Genomic DNA, 22,158 nt, shown 5'->3' on the forward strand with positions numbered 1-22,158 from the left:
CTTGATGGGTTGCCAGTTGGCTTACTGACAGAACACACACTATAAAAGTATCCTAATCTAGATCCAGCTCCAGACAAGTGATAAGTGGAGTACCTCAGGGTTCAGTCCTGGGACCGCTCTTGTTTGGCATCTACTTCTCTGAAGTACATGGCAACACTAAGGGACTATGGCTAACAAAGTTCACAGATGACTGCAAACTGGGAGCCATTATTGATTCCCCAAATGATGTAGATATCCTACAAAAGGGCCTTACAGAAACAGGTGCTTGGTGCCAGAGTCATGGACTCAAGCTCAATGCCAAGAAATGTATAGTTATCCCCTTTGGAAAAAAACACATACCCATGAACTACCACATAGGTGGCAGTGCTCTAAACACTGAAAGCATGATGAGAGACTTAGGAACACAGGTGGACAGTAGTCTCACCTTTGATAACCACATCGCCACAACAGTGAGGAAATCCTTCTATGTGGCACACCTCATCACAAAGGGCTTTTCATCCAGAAAGAAGGAGGTCATTGTCCCACTGTACTCGTCCCTCATTAGACCCATTATAAAGTACAATGCCCCATTTGGCATGTACCTCACAAGACATCTGCAACAGTTGCCTCAAAAATATCTCACTAAAAGAATCACAGACCTAAAGCAGATGCCCTATGCTGACCGTCTAAAAAAACTCCAGCTATACTCTGTTGCATATCGCCTACTCAGAGGTGACCTCTACTTAACTTACAAGGCCATGTCTAAACCTGAGCTGTTGGACATGCTCCACCTAAAGAAATCTCAATCCTTCAGAGCCACACACTCCAGGGAACTAAACCTCATCATCACAATGAACAAGACATGCTGGAGGGATAGGTTCCTGACCCAGAGACTCCCCATACTCTGGAATAGACTGCCCATACATGTCAAGCAGAGTGCCTCTTTGGCCCTCTTCAAAAGGAACCTTTACAATTGGATGGGAGATAGGAAATTCACCTCAGGAATCACATCAGTTGCCCTAATAGACAGGGGTCCAGGGAAGCAAACATTGTGGGTATAAACAACCAGGGAATTGTCATGGCTAGGCTTGTATAGGCCCTAGGGCCAATAGCGTAGTACCAACCTATGAACCTATGACACAACATTTTCAGCACTTAACAGCAATGCCACCCTTGCTGCTACTCCCTAGCTAGCACACCTAACATCCAGTTTATGCAGGAGGGCAAGCCCCCCTGCACCCCTCTGTGGGGGCTGCGCCACCCACACCCCCCAACTATATATTCCAACTCTGAGATCGCACTACAGTGAGAAAAGGGACGTATTTCCCTTATCACACTGTACTGCAATCCCTGTACATCCCTTTGAACGTTCATATTTGCAGCTGCACAATCCATTCGCAAATATAACATTCATAGCCATAAAATGGCATGTCGACATTCTAATGGTAAACCATATATATATATATATATATATATATATATATATATATATATATATATATATATATATATATAGGTCCCCTACGAAATCCCAAATGCACAGAATCCCGACGCCCAAAATACCAAGATGAAAAGCCCGACATTACCGAAAGACCAAAACCGTAAAATTCAAAATTCCGATGTTACGGGATTTTGAGTTAGCGCTTCTGGTGTTGCGGTTCAGGTAAGTATGTGTCTGTAAGTGTGTGTTGTGACTGTGGTGTGTGTGTGTGTGTGTGTGTGCGTGTGTGTGTGTGTGAGGGACTGTAATGTGTGGATGTGAGTTTGCCTTGTGTATATGTTTGTGCGATCTCGCAGTTAGAATAATAAAGTAGGGGAATGTGAGGCCACAGACCCCCCATATGGGGGGTGCAGGGGGCAAAGCCCCCCTGCTTATCTTTAATGTAGGGTGTTTTGTTTGGTTATGGGGGAGGGTGTGTGTGGGTTTGTGTGCGTGCTGTATGTATGTATGTATTAGTTTCACGATTTTAAATTTCGTGCTTTCAACATTTTGGTAATGTGGGGTTTTGGGCTTTTTGTCTTTTTGGGAATCGGGATTCTGTGGATTTGGGATTTCGTAGGGGACCCATATATATATATATATATATATATATATATATATATATATATATATATATATAGATAGATAGATAGATAGATACAGACACACACACATACATATATTCTTTTTCTACTGACTTGAATCAGAGAAGCATGGACTAAGTGTGCTTCATGTACAAATACAAGAAAGATAACTATTTTCAGTCCCTCACTCTAGTCATCTTGAGCAGGCAGACCTCAAGCTTGAAATCAAGAATGCATTTCTTCTCCAGTATTTCTTGCTGCTTTTATTAGGCAACAAGAACACCAGCTTAAGTGTGTGGGTTCAATATCCAGAAGCAGCAATTAGGTTTTATCACAGGTTAGTATTTCTAAAATATTGACAGCAAAAATAAACGTCTTGAGCAATTTAATTATGGTAGTGGCAATTATTACATGTAGATGCATACATCCTGCACTTAATAAGGAAATAAAGACTTCTATTTTTTATATCCTAGAAGTGAGATTTGTTTATTTTATGACACATTAATACCTTCCTATCACATCTAGATGTGGAAAAGCTGTACAATAGTCAGTTATCATATTTGTTTATGTATTGCAAAAGAAATGTATTGAAGAAATAAAACAATTTGACATACCATGGATGTAATGTTTTTTTCTCCAGCCAATCTCTGTTTTTTATTTTTTTTTTTTTTTTTTTTGTGGTTTTATAATTTTTTGCCATTCTACTGTTTGCATACCTTGCTGCTGCAAACAAAATGGCCAACAGCACAGAGAGTTAGATTGACCACTGTGGCTCCACTTCCTATTCCTCTACAAGATGGCAGCAGAGACAGCCAGCACTTTGGGTTCATAACCTGGGAACATTGCCTACATAACCCCTGCCCTACCTGCTCTACCTGTATCAGGTAGCTCTGCCCCAGCTGCCGGTGTAGTGTTGCCCCTGGAAGCAGTACAAGTGGAGGTGGAGGTGGCAATTTTGTCACATGGCAGGAGATGACTTGGCTGATGGAAGATATAATATGGAGGGGTTTTGGTGCCCAAATTGACAGTTTAGAAAATGTTGCGCATCAGATTGCAAAAATAACATAACATCAAACACTGATTCAGCCAGCTGGCACAGGCGAGAGTGATGAAAGTTCTGAGAATGAGTACTAGATTCTCACTGTTCTCAAGCTGGTCCCCTACTTATTCCTAATCATGGTGTCCCCCAACCTTTTGTGTCCATCACCATCCCTGTCTGTCTTGTATGCCCTATATGCCTGTGCCTGCTTCCAAACTGACCATACCAATCTGACCCTGACATTCTTAAGCCCATTCCCCAACATTCCGCCCTCTGTAGAAAAATACAGAAAATGGGCATCTGTTCCACAAATAATTACTCCCCATTCATAGCTCTCTTTTCCAGCTATGTGTCTTATTGGGACACTTGATTTGGTCTAATTGGCTATACAACATTATTCTGTTGTCATCCATCCCTGGTATGGTGACTCTCCAAAGGCATGAAATTGTCTGTACAATTCTACATTTACTTTCTGAAAATTTCTGATTCTTTCCCCTGTGTCTTTGCCACCCCCATTTTCACCATTATCCTATCAACCCCCTTTTCAGATGTTTAATCTGGTCAAAAACTAGAATCATATACAAAACACATGGGTAGAAATGACCCATGAAAAAGCTGACCTCAGCATTTGTGGGTAGGTTGGCTTAGCACTGAAATAATGAATGACATTGAATGCTTTTTAATCCCCTGTGGCAAAAGGTGAAGATTTTAATTTCAGACACAGTATTTTGGTTACTTTCATGCAGATTTGCTTAAATCTGCTGCACTGTGTGAATACAGAGTAAAGGCAAACTAAAGGCAGTAATGTGGAACAGTCAAAATAAAATTAGTCATGTAAAAGCCTGGACTAAACTACTACTGTTCAATTAAAAGTGCACTGAAAATTGCCACATTGTTTACATGACTAATTTTATTTTATTTTATTTTATTCTACCAGTTGGTTTTAAATACCATTTTAAATCAGTTGTGATGTAAGTCTATATTTTGTTTCCATCATCATACATTTTTTCTTATTATTTTCTCTTTTTCTGGTTCTCTTTTATCCACTGTATTCAAAACGATGTGTAATAACAATACTAATTATACAATTATATATATTTTTATAGATAGTTTTTAGGGTTCTTGTACACAGACCTGAAGAAGTCTAGAAGGATGAAAGTGATTTTTGTTAACAATAGGTTATGATAATAGAATATGATTTTTACAATTGATTTTTTACATGCAAAGTGTATATGTATATATTTATATATATTTATTGATTGCCAAATGGACTAAAGTTGATATATTTCCAGCCATGTAGTATATTTTCTTGGATAAAATCACAAACTTAATAATCTACTTAATGACTTTGGCTTTTCCCGGTTAGGGGTCACCAGAGTGGAACTCCGGTCCGCTCATGATTGGCAGTGGAGTTTTATGGTGCCGAGTTGCCAGCCCGTCACCCAACCTTCAACGAAGGCATGCCCATTCACACTCGCACCTATCTGCATGTCTTTAACATCACTCGACCATGGGGAGAACATGCAGACTCCACACAGAAGGCGCTCCAGCCGAGAATCAAATGGGAGAACTTCTTGCTGTGAGGCAACAATGCTAACCACTACACCACCGCAACTAATCTACTTAATAATCTGGTTAAATAAGAGGTACCACATCATTATAAATTTTATTTAAAGTACATAAGGGTTATATTATTATGACAGCTACTAAGTAGGGCAGGACCAGCTCAAATGTCACACTGATGGGGAAGGGATGTGAATTTAACATGTGTACCAATAACACTTTGTTTTACAGTACAATAAACCATTCCCTTGCCTGATAAAAAGTATATATATATTTAGAAAGCTTGTGAGGAAACTATTACTGTATTTTTGTTTTACTTGGATCGCTTGTCTGTGTACTTAATAAAGGATTTTCGACTGGAAACCGACTGCCTGCCTTGCTTGGATTACTTTTGAATACTTAGTAATTCTGTACAATTTATATATATCTATATATATATATATATATATATATATATATATATATATATATATATATATATATACATATTTTTTTTTTTTTTTTTTTAACTTAAGATGAGTTTGTTTGCTACTTCTACTACTTTTGTCTGATCTGATTAATATACAGTGATTAACTATAGATATATGGACTGAAATTCTTCCACACAGAGAAATTTCTTACACTGTTTTATTTATTTATTTATTTATTTATTTATTTATTTATTAACATTTGATTACTGGCACAAAGAGAAAAACCATGACCCAGGGGAGAAGCAGCTAAAATATACATCCTGACCCTTGAAAATATATTTATAATATATACTGCACAAAAATGTTTAGTGTGCATTGTGACACCATTTGTACCCGAAATTTACATCACATTGACAGCTCCTTGTAACTAATAGTCAGTGATAGTTCAATGAACACTACATCATCTACACAACAATGTGTGATTTGCAGTCTCCTAACAGCATGCCACAGTGTTTGCCATTTAGCAAACGAGGTGTGCTTTAGTAAACAATCAAAAATTATTGAGAAAAAAACCCTTGTATTAAATTGTTTCTGACAGTATGAGTCATACTTGGTTTGTCTCGTACTCATAAGCTGCAATGTTTGATTCTTACCTTTGGGATGAGAAATTTGGTTAGGCTTAAAATGGCCCACAAGGGTGGATAGCCTAGTACTAACAGATGAACACAGACACAAACAAACATGATTCTTTTGTGACTGTACAAAATAAAGCATGATATAGCCAGTTCTCATGCTAGTCATCAATAAAGGAAGTGTCTGAGCTAAAAATAACTTCATTTTAATTAAAACAAGCATTTTACAAAAGCCCAATTGTTGTTGGTCTTTCAGCTTTTCCTGGTAAGGGGTCACCACAGCGGAACTCCGGGCCGCTAATGATTGGCAGTAGATTTTTACGAAATGCCAAGGTGCCAGCTCGACGCCAAACCTTCAACGAAGGCACGCCCATTTACGCATGCATGTCTTTCGAATGCTACCCAGCCGCGGGGAGGACATGCAGACTCTACACAGAAGGCACTCCCAAGCCAAGCCGAGAATCGAATGGGAGAACCTCTTGCTGTGAGGTAACAACGCTACCACCGTACCATTTTACAAAAGCCCAGTAATAACCCTAAATAACAAATCCAGTTACTATCAGTATACTGCATTACATGCACCTATCCTACTTTATCATACTCTTCAGCTGCTTAAACACCAAAGGGAAAAATGGTTTCCAAAGAGCTACACCAATCTGTGGCTCAGAAATACAGTATAATACTATGGGCAGCACAATGTGTTATTCTGCAAATTTGCAGTAATTGTGATTATTTCAAGGTACTCTAATGAAGACCACAAGATACCTATTAAGAATGCAGAGTACATTTAGTCCTAATTTGACTGATTTTTCTCCTTAGTTCACCTAACCAAAAAATGGACTTTCTGGGTATTACGTGACATGTGCTGATTACTTATCCCTGGCCTCTGACCTTATCTCTCAACTGTCCAGATTTTTTCAGAATGTCAAGATTTTCACCTCATAACATGTGTGGTTTTCTGGAAAATTAGTGAGGATTGAACTCATTAAGTAATGTCATACATTTGTGATTCAGACTTTAATTTCCTTTATAAAATACATAATGATATAAATTATTTAACATTTGTTAACAGGGAAAGTCTGACTTGGAACAAAGCCAATTTTCAGCAGAGGCCCAGGGAGAAATGCTCCAGATGCACATCTTTATGATGTGGGAGGAAACCGGAGCACCCAGAAGAAACCCACATGAATGCAAGGAGGACATGCAGACTCCACACAGAAGGCACCCCAGCCGAGAATTGAACCAGAGAATGTCTTGCTATGAGGCAACAATACTACCACTGCACCACTGTGCCATCCTTGCCTAAACACCGTTATTTTAACAACTTTATAAGTTTAAACTTTATGAGTAATATTTAAAACCTCTCCTTGTTTGGGGGCTTTGACCCCATTATTTTAGGCTTTGTCCAGATTTCTTGTGCTAAATTGAGAGGAATGCCCCCTGACTCTGCTTTTGAGAGACAGCAACATATGCTACTTTTTTCAATGACATCTAGAGACTAGTAACATAAATGTGGAGGGCATGGGTAGCTTGCCTCCACATTGGTGATGCAGGGGAAACCTGCCCCCCTGCAAAAAAAAAAAAAAAAAAAAAAAACACAAACTTCAGTGACCCTCATCATCCGGGGGTGAGTCATAGTGAAAGGATTTACTATATCATTGTTTTAAAATCATGAAAAATATACATTAAAATGATGTTTGACTTTACTGCATTGCTGCCTTTCAAGCAGTGTAGCTGCATTTTTCTAAATGTCATAGCGATCCTTTCAGTTGTTTGTCCACATATGCACAAACATTTCACTGAAATCAGAATGAATAATTTCCCCTGAATAATCACTTCAGTAGTTTGTCCATGTATGCACAAGCATTTCACTGACATCAAAATGAATAATTTACCTAATAATCACTTCAGTTGTTTGTCTGCATATGCACAGGCACTACCATAACACCAAAATAAATCATTTCCCACAAAGGTCCCTTCAGTAGTTTGTCCATGTCTGCACAAACACAAGAATGAATCAATTCCTACAAAGATGCCTTCAGTAGTTTGTCCATGTCTGTACAAGTACTCAAATGCCAGCAGAATGAAATGGCTCCTCCAACAATTCCTTCATTAGTTTTGAGCACTGAAATGACAGCAAAATGAACACCCCCCAACAACCCATTCAGTAGTCTGTCCAAATAAGCACAAGCACCAAAATGAAACATTTCCCCCAATGACACCTTCAGCAGTCTGTCCAAGTAAGCACAAGTGCCAAAATAAACTAGTAAGTAACCCTACTTACTTCAGAGGCCTGTTTTTTGTCATAGTCTCTCTCCCCATACACCAAATGCACCCACAGTGAGCAATTTCAGTTGGTAAAAGACCACATACCCAGCTCACTTTGAGCTCCAAATTATACAGCTCAGGACACTATCTTCATGCACAATAGCACTGTACCCTCTACCTGCACAGCCAATCATAGTTTTTTTTTTTCTTTTGAGGGGGGGTGCTGAAGCAAGATGATGTAAGCAAGAATGGAAGGCACTTGGGAGTAACATGGATGTCTGTTTAGGATTTATGCATTACTGTTTCCCTTAAAAGGAAATTAAAAAAGCAATTGACTGAAATATTTTTTTAATTTAACATCTGCAAGTTGTGGACTCGACAAGACAGTGCCTGGGGCAATTGCTCCATTTGCCCCACCCTAGCTACACTACTGGATGAATGTATTTCATCTGTGTGCCTTCTCAGAGTACTAAAAAGACAGAAAGGCAAAAACAATGCTAATGCCCTATGTCATAAACAAAATATCACATTAGGAATTGTATGTGGTATAAATGGATCAACATAATGTTCCACATTTCAGATTTTTACATTTTCAGTTGACCAGGCCCTACCTCCATCCTTTAAATGTGAGTAGAGGTGGTTAGCATCCTCTTAAATATTCACACTTCAGGGTAGGCTGTCCTTGGAGATGGCAGCAAGTGTTTGTTATATGAACAATGAAATACCTGCAATTTCTATTACTTCAAGCCATTTAAGCCATTGCAGATGTAGGCTATGTAAGTGCTAGATATCAGAAACAAATATCAAGTAAGTGGTAGAAGGCTGTCTGTCTGCAGAAACTTTTATTTTATACATTGCATTTTATATTTTTGTTTAACTTATTTATACAACATTATATGACAAAATGTATCACATATCACTTCTGCATGAGTACAGCATTCTTGTACATCTGGATTAATTAGATTACTTGCAAATTTGTTTGGAACTGTGTTTATAATTTTTATCCTACTTATGAATGAAGAGTGAATGCTCAAGCTTCAACTTCTTGAAGTTCAACTCATCCTTAGGAACTCTTTGTCAGCAAGTTGTACCACAAGTGGTTCCCTTTTTGAGAGAATTTCCCCCTTCATTGAGTCGGCCTGACTGAAGAGCTGGTATATATAAGTTTGGGCAGTAGGGAGATTGCTTTTCATATCAGGGTGTGCAGGAGGACGTGCTGCCCTGCTGAAAACACTTAAATGTATTTTGGCAGGATTTTTTAAGGAATGCAGTTTGGTGGTTCCAATCCTCAGTGCATTCCCTTTCATCCATTCATAGTGAAGGCATTTATAAATGCAACTTTTCTGCAGAGCAACTTCACCTCTGCCATTTAAGTAATATTTTATGCAATGTTGTATTATCCCTTATAATTCCTAGTCAGACTACCTTAAAATGCTGCCACTGAAGTTATGAAGCAGATTTTGATATTAATGAAATAGAATATTGAGCTCTAGCCTCAAAACATTGACCAGAAGCAAGTCTTATATAATTATTCAAAAGTATTTCCTTTTTTATACTGTAAGAGAAGTATTAAGCAACTTCAAAAGCCTGCAAAAAATACAAGGTTAAAAAAGTCAATCATTTCTTGTGACTAAAATTATGTTCTGTATATAATGAATTTTAACAGGCTGTATGCATTTTACTTAAAATCTGCAGCCAAATTAAACTGAAATAAATTATAATTAATACACATACATTTCCCCATGAATGGAAAGCTTTGAAGGTTCATTACTAGCAGAACAAAGTTTGAAAGACAGCAAACTATCAGAAGCTGCTCTGACAAATAGGTTGACTCATTAATGTTTTAAGCCCTAAGCAGCACAGAATAATTTCAGCCTTTGATGCCTGCAGACTTTTATGGGACTACCTGCTGAGCCCTAATATACTTGACAATATATTTTTGTTCAAATCCATATCTAAAGGAAAAGCTAACAGCACAAAGACCATAATAGCTGCAAGGCAATTAATGAAGAAGCTATTCAGAAGATCTCCTTTTTTAGATGAAATGATTTCAAAATTCCAAAATATGATTCTGTTTTTATGTTTCATTTTCAGGATAGAACTGTCATAATTTCGCTTCAGTGTAGCAAAAAGTTATCAAACTGTTATGTTTCAATAAGGTTACCTTTTAGACTCAAGACTATCAGCAGCAGAATTACTCATCTACCTCTCAATCAGTCAGGAACAAATCTCACCAGAATCAGAGACAAATCTCACTAGAATCAGGGACAAATCCATAAATAATCTAGGACAACCAGGGGCATGTTTTAAGTATTAGTACTATTAAATGAATACATTGACATAATAAGAAAATGTGAACTGATATACATTTTCTGAAGTTAAAGAAGTCTATAATTCTAATTATTGTCATTACTTATTAAGTGTAATTCATCACCTTTTCTCCAAAAGTCACAAATTTTATGATGGATTAAGAGAGACATGGCTAAAATTGATTCAAAATCAGGGACGTCCCTGAAAATCAGGAATATTTGAGAGGTAGTTAACAGCGTTCTAGCAATGCCTTTCAAGTCAAATCTACAAATTTAATTTTGAATACCCATTTATAGTTATGAAAAGTTTTAATAACATCTACAAACACAACTTAATATTTCTCACTCTTTACATTTCAAAGACAAGTATTTCTGCCAGCTTATTCATTTTCATAGTGTCTATCATATGACATCCAACACCAAACAGCTGCCCATACAGTTTTCATGGTATTCTTGCAGATATGCAAAAAATGGCTAATATTTATAATAATTACTTTTCAAGCAGATTAGCACATTTGAATAAGAATATCATATTAAAAAGGGAAGAGAGTGACACTCTTGCAAAGGCAAAATCAAGAGACAGACTCTTAGAGTATTGATTTTTCACTCTTATTTATTTAGAAATGTCATAAAGAAACAAAACGAACAGATATGTTTCACTTGCACAAACCGCTCAGTGAGCTACATATATGGACTATGACCTTTATTAAAGTCTCTGACACTTGTAATAGTTAATAAAAATAATGACAATCCTGATAGTGACAAGACCTAATGGGCTCGATTCATTAACAGCTACACTAAGTGCTGTTATCATGTTGGTGGCGGGCCTAGCCACCAATATGATAGCATGCTATTTGTTATTCGTTAAATGGCTCTACGTGTCATGTAGAGCCGTAAAACAAAGGGAAATGGCAGAATATACTAATGACATCATAAAGAACCGATGGACATGCTAGTTAATTAATCCAATATTGTGAAGCTATTCAGGAAGATATAAAGCAATCATGTACAGTCAGTGCTCACTTTTGCATTGAACTCCAAAACCCACTGGAATACAGGTACAATTACATTTAAAAATGGTGATGAGTTGTGGCTACACTCATTATACTGTATATGCAATAGACTTTAAATCAAAGAGTTGCTGCTGCCAGACCTTGGGCAATAAGAAGAAAGATGTAAAGACCCCATATGACTTATTATAGACTGCATAACACAGAAATTGGAGAGAGATACAGGGTGGACAGGGAAACACTAGAGGAAGTATGCAATCTCTTCTGCCCCCACCTCAGGCCCCAAGAAAATCATGAAGAACTGATTCCAGTTGAAATAAAGGTATGTATATCATTATTTATACTAGCAACTGGTACTTTCCATAGACACACATGGGATATATTAGGGGTGTCGTAGGCATCAACCTGTAGAATAATACAGGTTTAAACTCTTCCAGGCTCCACAAAGTCTGCTCTTCACTTTTTTCCTTAGAACTGTTCAAACTCTCAAAGTAATCACTCTATTCTCTTTCTAAAGCCCTGCACTTGCTCAGCTCTTATAAGGAAACACTAACTAACTAAAGCACTACACCCTCCTTGACTTCTCATATGTATTAGGCTCCTGATTGGTCCTTCCTGATCAAGTGAAAAATCAGTTCCCTTCCCTAATCTGATCAGTAAAAAAACAGTTCCCTATACTAATCTGGTATGTCCAAGGGACAGTTTCAAGGTTACTCTCCAGTCCAGCTGGTGAATCTGGGAATTTTGAGGCAATGTTACAATTGCCTTATGTACACAGACAACCCTCTCCTCCTTCCAACAAACTCTAATACATGTGAGAGATGCAGTTACACAGCCAAACTGGAGGCAGAGCTCTCTCAACCCAAGACCGGCACAATCAGTCAGGAGGAAAAGGTAACCACCCACACCACAAACCCAGTCTCACACAGACCTATTGCATCTGCATACCCAACACATAAACACACAAAAACATACTCGGAGGCTCTAAATAAAAATCTGCCTAAACAGCAAAGACCTCCTAAGCAACAGCCACCCCTCAACAATACCCACGAATCACATATCTCACAAACTCAGTGTGCCTCACAGTCACAGCCCTTAAGGCCAAACAACACACCAAATACACTTGTTATAGGGGACTCTATTGTCCGGCACACTGATGTCCCGCTCACCAGACTGAACAAGGAGAAGGTCACTGTAAGCTGCCTGTCGGGTGCCAGGATCCGCCGCATAACGCAAGCACTCAGGTCTCTCCAAAGCAAGTACAAGTATGACTCTGTCATTGTCCATGCCGGTGTGAATGACCTGAGACGTACCTCCCTGGACTACATGAAAAGAGACATAGAGGAGCTCTCTGACCATGTAGCCCAGGCTGGTATGACCCTGACCTTGAGTAGCATCTTGCCCTCACCAAGAATGATGTCACAGTATAAAGACAAAATGATCAGTTTCAACAATTGGCTAAAGTATTGCTGTCATTCAAAGGGGATCCAGTGTCTGTCAGCCTGGGATGACATGCTCGACAAGCCACGTTGCTTCGCTAGGGACGGCTTGCACCTGTCACCCTTAGGCTTTTGTATACTGGCCAAGGCTCTTGCCAACCCCTATAGTGCCTTTTTTAGGCAAGGCTCAAAGGACAAACCCACCTCCATAGACAACCCAAGGATAAAAAAACTAAAGGTAATGCTACTCAATGCCAGAAGTCTAAACCTCAAGATGCACGCACTCGAGGCTCTCCTCAGTATGGAGAAAATCGATGTCTGTGCAGTAACAGAAACCTGGTTCAAGGCTCCTGAGAGCACCACAGTACTACCAGGTTATAACTCATACCATGCGTTTCAGCCCCAAAACTCGGACCGAAGCACAAAAGGAGGGGGAGTATCTATATTCATCAAAGATACCTACACCTCCAGGTTAGTGTCACTGCACGAAGCATCGGAAACCATCCATGTGCAACTAACAGCGGGCAAAACTGCCTTTCAGTTTGTAGCCTGCTACAGAGCACCCTCCCTATTACAGGAACCCCACTTGGCATTCCTGAGAACACTGGAGAATATGAAGGTCTCTCCAAACACTATGTTATTGGGTGACTTCAACTACCCAAGCATTGACTGGGAAAACTACTCAAGCCCAAACACCCTCACCCAACAGTTCCTTGAATTTATAAACTCTAACGCAATGGAACAACTGGTCACCACTCCCACAAGAGGGAACAACATATTGGACCTGGTCATCACAAACATGGGGACTCTATGTTCCACACCAGAGGTAAACCCCTCATTGGTAAGATCAGACCATAAACAAATTTCCCTGGACATCCATATCCCATCCCCACCCCCAGCCAAGGAAATCACTTGTAAAGAATTTCTCAAAAGCCAACTTTGCACTTCTCAAGACTGAGGTGGAATCCTTCAAAGCCCCTGGGCCAAAGGATAATACAGCCCAATCCGCAGAATCCTTTACAAATGCATTATATGAGCACCTGCAGGAATGCATGGATCATGCTATCCCAAATAAAACCAAGACTCACTCCTCCAAAAACAGGAGACCAGTCTGGTGGACCCTGGCCATAAATAAGCTATACAACAGAAGGAGGAAGCTACTACATGACAGAGCAAAATCCCAAAAAGGGAAGGCATCTCTGATCAGTATTAGCAAGAAACTTCGATCCCTCATAAAATCATCAAAGGCCAGCTTCGAAAGAAAAATTGCCCTAGACACTAAAGATAATCACAAGGCCTTCTTTAGTTATGTCAGGAACATGGGCGGAAACTCCCAGATATGCTCTGAATTGTTGCATAACGGTACAAAATATACCGAACCTACAGACATAGCCAACATCCTGGCAGACAGATTCAGCACAAACGTCTCCCCCCCTTCCCCCCCAAAGGAGCAAATGCCTATCCCAACTGAATGTAGCCTCCCTGACATCACAGATGCACAGGTGAAAGCTGCCCTCTCCAAAGCAAAAAACACAGCATCTATGGGACTGGACGGTGTCCCAGGCTGTGTCTTACACGAGCTCCAAGAAGAACTGAACCCTCACATTAAGTCACTGTGCAAACTTAGCCTTACTACAGGATATGTACCCAAAGAATGGCGTACAGCTACAGTGGTCCCACTCCTCAAAGGTTGTGCCACAACGGACCCCGGAAACTATCGCCCCATAAGCCTGACTAGTCTGGTCTGTAAAGCTACGGAGCGTATTATCATGGAACTCATAAACAAATACATTGGGAGCCTCCAGACACTGTACCCTACCCAATTCGGCTTTGTTAAGGGCAGATCTTGCCTCTTAAACCTAGTTGATTTCTTTGAAACAGTTACCAAAGCCATAGATGAGGGCAAGGTAGTCCACACAGCCTACCTGGACCTCGCAAAAGCCTTCGACACAATACCCCACTCGGGCATCATAAATAAGCTTACCAGCTTAAATATCAACCCCTATATCACAAGATGGGTTGCAAACTGGCTCAGAGATAGAACCAACATGGTCAGAATCGCAGGTGCCATGTCCGAATCCAAACCAGTTACAAGTGGCGTCCCACAGGGCTCAGTTCTGGGACCTCTCTTGTTTGGTATATACTTCTCTGAGGTTCAGGCTAACACGGGGGGATTATGGCTGACAAAGTTCGCAGATGACTGCAAACTGGGGGCCATAATCGAATCTCCCCCTGACACAAGCATCCTCCAAAAGGGTCTCACAGAGATGGATGATTGGTGCCAGAGCCACGGCCTCAAGCTAAATGCTAAAAAGTGCATAGTTATCCCCTTTGGGAAAAACAAGGTACCCACAAATTACCACATAAGTGGTAATCCATTAAGTACGGAAGAAGTAATTAGAGATCTGGGGACCAACGTAGATAGTAATCTTTCCTTTGACAATCACGTTGCCAAAGTGGTTAGAAAGACCTTCTATATAGCCCACCTTATCATGAAAGAGTTCGCATCTAGATCAAGAGAGGTCATTGTGCCCCTCTACTTGTCACACATCAGGCCCATAACTGAATACAACGCCCCTTTTGGGATGCACCTTACCCGACACCTGCAGCAACTGGAGAGACCCCAAAAGTACCTCACCAAGAGGATCATGGTCTACAAACAGATGTCCTATGCAGCTCGACTAAAGAAACTCCAGCTCTACTCAGTTGCTTACCGCCTACTCAGAGGCAATCTATGCCTGACGTACAAAGCCATGTCAAACCCAGAATTAATGGACATGCTCCACCTCAAAAAATCCAAGTCCCTTAGAGCTACACGCTCCAGGGACCTAAACCTCAGCACAAAAATAAATAGGACATGCTGGAGGGACAGATTCATTTCCCAGAGGCTCCCCTCACTCTGGAATAGAATCCCAATTCATGTTAGGCATAGCCCCTCGCTGACCCTCTTCAAGCGAAATCTGGACGCGTGGATGGGAAATCGCAAATTCACCCCTGGGATCTCTTCTGTGTCCCTGCTAGACAGAGGCACAGTAAACTAATCTTAAAAGGGTACCTTCTGTGACCTACTTTACAGAGGCACAGTAGGCTAATCTAATAGGGAGGCGGAAGCCAAATACACTCTGGCTAGGCTTATAAATGCCCTAGGGCAGATAGCCTAGTATCTACCTATGAACCTATGAACCTATGAACATCAATTTTTAAATGCAATGCTACAACATGCATGAGGTCAAATCTGTTTCCCATGTACCCCACAGGAGAGAACAAGAACCATGCAGGAATTCTATGCAATAGCACACTTTTCAGAAGTATTGGGGGCACAGATTGTACACACAGAGAAATAAAATCCTCATCCAGTGAACAGGGATGGTGGTACATCAACAGAAAAGGATAACACTCTGTAAGCTGTCAGGCTGTCTGTAATGCCCAAAGGATTATCTGCAATGTCTGTGCTAGTAAACCAGGCAGTTTTCATGACTCATACATATGGAACATCTGCAAGCTGTACACAAGGTTTTCTATGGATGACTTTCCACAAGGACATCTAATGAGATATGCAGGTTATGCACCAGAGCCCTGGATCTTGACACCTATGAGAAACCCATACGACCCAACCAAGTAAGAATGCAACAAGGACCATGCTCAAACTAGGAATATAATAGAATCTGTGTTTCAGTTGATTAAATCAAGTTTCCAGTTTCTAGACACATCAGGAAGTGCCCTGCAGTATGACCCAAGCACCTCTGCACAAATACTTACAGTCTGTGCCATGTTGCATAATGTAATTCTGGGGAAATAGCTTCAACAAGGACAGCAATGTGCAGGACTACAGTTTCAAGGACCACAGGCAGGGCCAGCAGTAGTAGATACACATGAGGAGTCTGAGAAAGAGCCACCAACTGCAAACGAGGCAGACACAGTAAGCCTGTCTGGCACACATACACACACACAGACGCACACACACACACACACACACACACACACACACACACACACACACACACACACACACACACACACACACACACACACACACACACGCACGTGCACAATCAGTACCTAGATTAATGCCTAAGATCCCATGCACATACAAATAGAAAACCTGTTGCTTGTCAAATTCCACAATCTTTACTTAACCATGTAATGATTGTGTTTTGATAGCATCAGACAGGGATAGCCCACAGGGACACAATTTGTACCTTCTGTAATTACAAAGTAAGTGTGGAACCTGTAAGGAAAAATGTTATATAACCAAGTACTCTCATATGGAAATATATCAATGCTCCTAGGCAGAACATTTGCCTGACATGTACACTTGTATCAGTAATAGCATATGTGACTGATGTTTGCAATATACACCTATGAATTCTACCCAAAATTGTGCATCAAGCATTTTATTTCACCACTGTCTATAAACTGATGAACATGTCAATTACACCATCATTTGCACAAGTATAACAAGAAGCAAGACTGAAATATCTACTGCTTCAACTGCTTTACTTACAATACTAACTGAAATATAATGAGGTTCAACAATTATATAAGCAATATTTAAAAAAATAAGTAGGAACAAGAAATCAAAGCCTTTTCTTCTGCAACACATATTGGTAAATGCAAACATGTCAGTGAGCAAGCAGTTGCTAGCCACTGTGTGCATCAGACATATATGCAACCCTAATTCACAAATATATGTGCAAAGTGCAGGGCAAAGTCATATTCATTTGCACCGAGTGGTTGGAGAGTAGCAGAAGCACAAGGCTGGCACAAAAGAAGGGAAAGCATGGGTATGGCATAATGATTAAGGTCTTTACTTTGTAGACACAAGGTACAGGGTTTGATTCTGATCTTGCGTTAATGGCTGGACTTAAAATGGCCCTTCGGTGCAGTTATCCTGGTATTCAGCTATGAACCTCTGTGATTAAAAAACACATGTATTTATTAAAGTATGTAGTGGTCAGAGCCAGTAACAAAAGATGTATAGCATTCAACAGTACTGTTTGAATAGCTTGCATATGTGTGTGTGAGGTAGTAAGGGCAAATTTTTTTTTTCAATGTGTGTTTGTGTCTGCGTGAATACAATCAAGGATTCTGCTGTCACTGCATTCTGTCATCTCATACAGGTGTCCACCCTGCATGATATAGTAATCAGTTCAGCGTCATCACCCCCAACCATGAGAACTAACTCTGCCAGGAGTTGCATTACTACTTCCATGGCCCTGGCTAGAAGTTGGGGAACTACATCAATGTGTGTGGTGTCTGCTGAATGAGCTGTCATCATGACTACATCCAGGACCACAACCCTATGTTCTACCACATCTCGGTGTGGACACCACAGTCACTAACAGAGCAGAGGAAGTAGCTCCACTACAGGAGCAGGATCTGGATTGGCCACATCTGCTAACACCAGAGATGTAGCAGCTCTCCAGCCATATGGATGCTCACCCTCACTCAGTAGATGTTCCATCTCAGACATTACACTATCCAGTGTTTTATTCAAACTGCTCATGGAGTCACCCACATGGTTCGTGGACTCATGCATGTCAGAATAAATGATGTTCAATACTCATACTATCTAAACCAAGGCCTAGTGGAACATGCCTCTGTCCTCATCATGGCCCAACACATTCATCTGATAACAAAATGACACACCAGTATCAGGAAGATGGTGGACAACAGGCCTCTTCCAAGCACCTCTAACCCTTCTATTTGGAACCTTTCCCTCATGATGGCTATGTGGAGAATCATCCAGCTCTGCAACTGGAATAACCATACAACTCTGATCAACTGTATCACCCCCAACCTATCCTATATTATAGCATTCCATGTCATGGGTATGCATAGGCATACTGTCTGAAATATGAGCAGGGGATGTTGGAGGCACAACCACAGTGTCATACTGACTCTCTGCACCCCCAGAGTCTGTGTCTTCATTGCCACTATCATTATCAGAGGCTACAGATATTCTGACATTAGGTTGTAGGAGTTCCACTTTGCCACTGGCAGGATCACCTATGATAACAAGCAATAAACACAATAAAGAAAGATATAGGGAATGAAAATAATCAAAACTTTGTTATTCAAAAGGTATGCGAATATATAATTGATGCTAAAGCAATACAAAAATTAGTTTAACTTAGTCCTAAATCTATCTTATATATACTAATATAAAAATGTGTGCTTACTATGTGCATGTGGTCTTGCAGACTGCAATCTAGATGCCCCTGTATGTAAGGAAGGGAGAGGTAAGCAGGCTGATAAGAATCACAATGCAAATGAAATATGAAACAGAAAACAATCCCCTTTACAGGTGCAGATTAAGAATCATCTCATACAAAAATGTACTGATCAGTTGAATTCCCCTCCAGACATCCTTCTCTGTCTCTCTTGTACTGTTTGGTCTACCTCACACTTATCACTGACTCTAGATATATCAGACATATGACATATATGCATATAAAGATGTGAAGAATGGCACTTACATTATTTCTTTTTTGCTCACCTGGAAGTTCTACTTGAGGCACTCTAGATCAATCATCCACATCAGCAACAACATCCAGGATTCTGTTTGAACCCTCTGCCAAGCTAAATTGATCTCTGTGAGTGGATAGGAACTGCTGTGCTTCACTATGTGATAGATCAGTAGCAGGACCACCCCTTTCCACATACCCACCAGTTCCTGGGTAACTGCAAACACCCATCAGTGGGCAGAGGTCATCATATCACTTGGCGTATGTCAAATCTGGGAGTACATTCTCCCATGCCCTCCAACAGCATTGATGTCTTGACTACCTGCTGCAATATTCTGTCCTAGGCAGATTTGTCACCTCTTGGAAAGAGAAATGTTCCATGGCAACTGATGGCCTGGATAATGACCTCATTTTCTGCATCACTGGATGGAGGGTAAAGAAGTCTTGGGTGCCATATCCTTGTATGAGATGAAACAGAAAACAGGCACAAAATTAAATTTATAATACACAGACAGGATGGCTAGGAATTCAGTTAGGTATGATGATATGCATCCATCATGCACACAATAATTGAAAAGCTAATGCTTCCTGTGACTACCCACAAGTTAAGATAATCCCCTCACAAAATCCATAAAATAACAACAGTTATAACAGTCTTGTAATGGGGACAACAGTTGTGAAGCTGTGTAATACATCACAGCATTAACATCTCTGATGTGGAGGGCAGCCAGGTAGATATCACAACTTGAAGATATTATTTGGGCTACACATGTAAAAATGCCTGACCCAGCTATGAAGTTATACTACACTCTTCAGCAATAACTGTTCAAATTCACAGAAAATAAAACCTGCAAAACTGTGTCAGGTAACATTCTTTACCAAACTTTGCAATGCAGAAAAATATCTGACATACATGGACTATACCAAAAGTAAATGATAAAAAAATGCAGACAGATAACCAATGTTTGTACTGGGTATTGCAATCCATCCTTAATGTTAAACTAAAAGCATTCTGTAAAAAAAAAAAAAAAAACAACATACCTTGCCAAGAAAGCAGTTGAGAAAGTAAATAAATATCTGCAAAGTCTATTTAGCATTATCAAGCTCTCTGGATCCAAACAGTCTCCATTATGATACACAACTAGGCTTATAAGGGCCCTAGTGGTTGTTTGCCTAGTATACACTTCTGAACCTATACAAGCTTCTTGGCTACTTGATTATCTTTATGTAATGCAGATTCAGCCCTCTGAGCACTCTGAGTATGAAAATGATGTGTTACATTATTATCATTCCTGAACAGCACAAACTGCACTACATGCAGGGAAAGCAAACATGGTGTGAGGAGCTACATGATTGCAAGCACATGCACTAGCCCTGCAAGGATGAGCATTAGGAAGTGGAATAGTGGCTTGAGGTGTCAATGAATCATTTGACTGCAGAAAGAATTAGTGTTTCACAGTCTCCTCTTCACTTACTGAGGGTGTGTCAGGGAGAAGACTTAACAAAAAGTCTGAAAGTAAATTGGCATAGTTAGAAAAGCAACATTCCTAATATTCCAATGCCATTTTAATGACCACAGTTACAGTGTCTTATCAAGAAATAATGTACTTCTTCAAGGAAGTACATTATTCAGTGAAACAGATACCATATGCAGTAAAAATTAAATGGAATTGCTCTTAGGAAAGCATATATCAGGGAATGGGGCACCATAAATAAATAAACAAGGGAAAACAGCTGCAGTTTTTTTATTCCTTATTTAATATTGTGTGAGTACATGGGTATCATAACTTTTGCCAATATCCCAGTCATCCCAACTTTTACTGGCAGAACAGAAAGGACAACTTTCATAATTTGTTTCTGTTGCACTTCCAATTTGACCTGATACAGAGTCATATTTTGAGTATATCTAAATGCCTTTTCTCCTTGCTAGTATCTGTTTTTGCTTGTGTCAAATATGGGAAATAATCTGAATGGATTGTTATTAATAACCTGGTTTGATGATTCAAATTCATACAGGTTACTGTTTGAAGATAACAAAGTAGATGAAACATCAGAAATTTAAATTTAAAGTGCGTGTTTCAAAATGTGTCCTTTTTCCCCTCTATCTTTTACATACCATTTGAAATTGTGCCCTGTTGACTGGTAGCAGTTAGTAACAGTGAATGGCAGTTCAGTTCCCAAGGTAAAACTGACAGATTTAGTTTGGAATGCCATCAACAGCGCAAATGAGGCTGGCATTGGTGTACTTTCCTCAGCACTCTGGAAAGTACTGATGGAAGAAATGTAAGCTGTCACATACCTATCTCTGTAGCATTAAGTGTAAATTAAAAGCCTACAGAAACAGTGCAGTTGATGCAGGGTTCAAATCCTGCTTACAAATGATTTTGCTGAGGGAGGTCATAATAAATATTGGTCCTTATTTTACTGCATGAATTTGTTGAGATGGAAACCTCAGGCAATGGCAGTATTGAGTAAATCTGACAAATATGTCATTTGAAATGATGTCACAGTTAATTGTATATGCTGTGTGAAAATGAGGGTATTTTGCTGTTCTTTGTTCCCTCTTCAATTTCCATGGCATTACCTAAAGGCCTGATATTGTAAGATATAAATAATAATAGTAATGTGGTAAAGAGAGATGAGAAAGCTGAATGTGTCAATGCAATGCACTAGTAGCTCTGGTAACTGCTAGAAACACACTTTGATTCAATTCATCTTACTTTAAATAGTTATATTATTTTTGTATTTTTTTATTTAATATTGCCTTCAGCATTCGTGCTTTGCATGGCAGAAGGCAATCAAGTTTCATGGCTTAAGGAAAAAAGTGAAAAATTTAATTTGGCTTGCCTTCAGTAGTGCAAGTCGGCCTGGCTTTGGTATGTGGCTGTCAGCACCCTGGATAGTAATGACTGCAATGAATTTAACTGACAGATGTCCATCTCTGTGGCACAAGGTGTAAACGAAGTGACTTGAGAGAA

This window comes from Protopterus annectens, chromosome 14.part0 (assembly GCF_019279795.1).
Source record: "Protopterus annectens isolate FY-2018-M chromosome 14.part0, PAN1.0, whole genome shotgun sequence".
NCBI lineage: Eukaryota > Metazoa > Chordata > Ceratodontiformes > Protopteridae > Protopterus > Protopterus annectens.